Genomic DNA, 3,624 nt, shown 5'->3' on the forward strand with positions numbered 1-3,624 from the left:
GCCTCGACGTCATCAACCCTCTGATGGAGAAAAAGCTGCTCGACCCGGGAAGAGAACAACTCCGCCTGTGCTGCGCTGAGGGCGGCTGCGGAGGAGTCCGCACGCCGCGTCACTTCGTCCAGTTTGGCCCTGAGGGCTGCGGTCCTGCCCTCAGCCTCGGCCTTGATCAGCCCCAACCTCATCTCGTATTCGTGCTCGAAGGCCGAGCGAGTTTCCGCCACGCGGCGATCGACTTCTTCCTGGGCCCGGGCTTCGCGCGCGGCAACGTCATCCTCCGCCCGAGCCACCAGGCGCTCCCTCGTCTCCAACCGCTCAAGATCAAGGTTGCGCTCAGCGGCCTCCAGCGTCAGTGCCTCCTCGCGCTTCAGAAGCTCCGCCCGATCAATAGGGGCCCCCTCCATCGACTCAAGGGCCGCCTGGCGTAGTTCCACTTGCTGCTCTAGGGAGTTGCCCCAGGCCAGAGCTCCCCTGCGCGCTCCTCCGCATCCTTGCGCCATCGGTCTGCTTCCCGAGCCTCCTCGACGGCCTGGGAACAGGCCTCCCGCGAAGCTGCCAGCGACGCTTCAGCCTCCGTGTTTTTGAGATCATGTTGGTGACGCGCGAGGGCGATGGCTACCTTTAGTTTGCGCCTCTCCTCAGCAAGGCGCAAACCTTTGGCCTCGATGCGCGCATCCTCGTCAGCAAGCTCTGCCCCGATCTGGCTCACCGCATCCGCCGCCCTCTGGAGGAACTCTTCGCGGAGGGCGCGTCGCTCCCGAGCGTGCCTGAGCACGTCTTCCGCATCACCCTCTTCCACCGGAGCATGCGGAGGGCCCCGAGGCAGCAGGCCCCCTCTCGCCGCGGGGCTGGGGGCTAGCGCCCTAGCCATCGCCAAACGGACCTCTCTGGGAATTCGGCTTGGCGTCGGCCCACCCATGGAGGAGGAGCCGAAGACAGACTTCAGCCATTCGCCATCTATGATCAGAGGAGGAACGCGGGGCAAGCTGGATGTGCCCCAGGAGGACTCATGAAGAAAGGGCAGCGGGCGCGCAGGCTCGAGGTGCCCTATGGAACGGACCACTCCACCAACTGGTCTGGCAGTAGGGGTGCCGCTCAAGCTCGGCGAGCCCAGGGCCAGCGGAGAAGGCGAAGCTAGGGGGGATGGCTCCCGGGCTGGCTCGGCGGGCTTCGCAGGGCAGGGCCTGAAAGGGCCATAATCAGTCACAGAGATAGCAAAGCAAATGAGAAAGGAAAGAAGAAGACTTACTCGTCCATGGCAAAGTGCTTCCTGCGCTTCAACAAGCGGCAAGGGCGGTCGTTGCCACCCAAGGCCTTCTTCCTCTTGCGGAGGGCCTCGAAGTCTACACGGAACCAACCTAAGCACCCGGCGCAGGGGTCGGCCCCTGGTGCAGAAGAAGCGTCAAGATGATCAGTGCTGGGGGAGTCAGCCTGGGGGGCGTTGTCAGGCGTCACCTTGCGAGGAACGGCTGGGGGCTCGGAAGCCCCGGCCTCAGGAACCATAGGCCGCGACTCCGCACCTATCGCCGCTCCAGGGCGGCCCTCGGGAGACGCCGCCTTCGAGGCTTCTCGCGGCATCGGCACCTCGACATCGGGCGCCTCAACCCTTGCCGGTTCTCGTCTCCCTGCCCTGTCGCCCAAGGAAGGACCGCTGTGGGCGGCAGGGGAAGCAACCACGGCGGCTGAGTTCTAGTGGGGCCCATGAAGCTAGCCGGGCGCAGTCCCCACTCGTCGAAGCTGGGCATCTGCCTCACAAAGTCGGCCCTGCCAGAGAAAAGATACAAGAGGATACCATTGCTCCGAAGGCTGCCTGGGGAAGGATCGCCAGTCAAGACCCTAAGCACCGTCCACAGCATTTCAGGCGCCAAGTCCTCCTGAAGACGCATGCGGTCTCCATGCCCCGCAAAGTCCCACATCCGGCGAGAGTGGCGCTAAAGAGGAGCAATGCGACATTGGAGGAACTCCTTCACCACCTTGGGCGCTGTCACATTGAGCACCCTCAAGCTCTGGAAGCGGCGCCAGACAAAGGCGAGCCGGGGGCTCGCGAGCACCTCATGGTCCCAACCCGCGTGAGGAACAGCAGGCGAGGTCGGGTGCGAGAGCAGAGGGTTGGGCACTCCAACGTCCACGCACAACCACCGCTCTCTAAACCTGGCCTCGGAAGGAGGAAGGCCGAAGTCGATCCCTGAAGTGGCCGTCTCTGGCACGGCCAGGAAGCTCACACACCCTGAGCACTGAGTGGGATCGCTCAGGCGCAAGGAAAAGAAGTGGCGCAACAGGGCCACGGAAGGGGGAATGCCTATCATCGCCTCGCAAACAAAAACAAAGACAGCCAGAAGAGTAATGGACTCCGACCCGAGGTGCAGCATGAGGATATGATAATGGGAGAGCACCGCATTGAAGAAGGCAGAAAAGGGGGGAACCGGACCCGCCCATAGGGCATCGGCGAAGAATCGGACCTCCGTGACGATCCTATCAAGGGAGGCATGGGACGCAGGCCAGACCATGGTCCTGCCGCACTCGTTGAAGATAGTTGCAAGGGCGGAGCGGACCTTGTCCAAAGCTTCTGGATTGAGTATGATCGACCGGGCGACGGCGGGGGTCGCCGTTGGAGGCGTGCGGGGCGAAGGCGCGGGCTTCTTTCCCCTTACTTTCTTCGACAGCGCCATGGCGGTGAAGAAGAGGAAGAACTCGATCCGAATTGGCGGCGGAGGCTGGAGCTCGAAGAAGAAGGAAAGGTAGGAGGCGGGCGAGCAGCGGAAAGGAGGAACAACTATGTGCAACTACGGGTCCGCTTAGCCGGGCGCGTAGCAAGGCGTCGTGGGGAAGCGCAGACGCCCACATCTAATCAATCACCACGCGGCGCCCAAGGCCGCAGGCTGTTAGGGCCCGCGGCGCTTCCCGCTTGCCCCTTCGCTACCCTACTAGGCCAAGCCCGGGTGCGCCTTGGGCCCGGGGGCTACTGTCGGCGTTCTGGGAACGGGGGTCCCCAGACTTGCCTGCCTGCAGCCTGCGGCGTGGCTCAAGTGGGGGCCCAGCACGGCCCATCTTCATCAGCTCAAGCTCAAGACCCTCGCGAGGGGCCAATCCTCGCGGGGCGGACGACAGAAAGCTTCCTCAATGGCAGCCTCATCAGGCAGGCTCACGAGGAGGCGGAGAGATCAAGGCAGGGGTACCTCGCGAGGAGCCCGTGACGCAAGCCATGACGATCGAGACCAGGCGGGCGCCGGCCTACGCAGTGTCCTTGTTTCCCCTTTGGTGCAAAGGGGGCAAGCACAGGCCAAGGCGTCGGGAAAAGGTTACCATTCCGGTGCAACGAGGCCAAGACCAGCAGAGCGGCAGGACGGAGGTCACCGTGGAGCCCAAGACGGCGTCATCACCAGAGATTTTGGTAGCCGAAGACCACCTTTGGTCAGGATAACTTATACTAGATGTTCCCCTTCAAAATGGCCAATTGTTGGCGCCCTTCCCGCTCATTATTTGGGGAGAGGCCCAGGGCCCCTATAAATAGAGCTAGCCACCACAGAAGGAAAGAGACAACCAGAGGGGGGATAAAAGAGAGAGCGAGAGATCTGGTAGAACCCTAGCAGAGAGAGAGAGAGAGGCGACTGAACTCACCCAAGCACT

This window comes from Triticum urartu, chromosome 3A (assembly GCF_056163025.1).
Source record: "Triticum urartu cultivar PI428250 chromosome 3A, HENAU_Tu73, whole genome shotgun sequence".
In the NCBI taxonomy this organism is placed as follows: domain Eukaryota; kingdom Viridiplantae; phylum Streptophyta; class Magnoliopsida; order Poales; family Poaceae; genus Triticum; species Triticum urartu.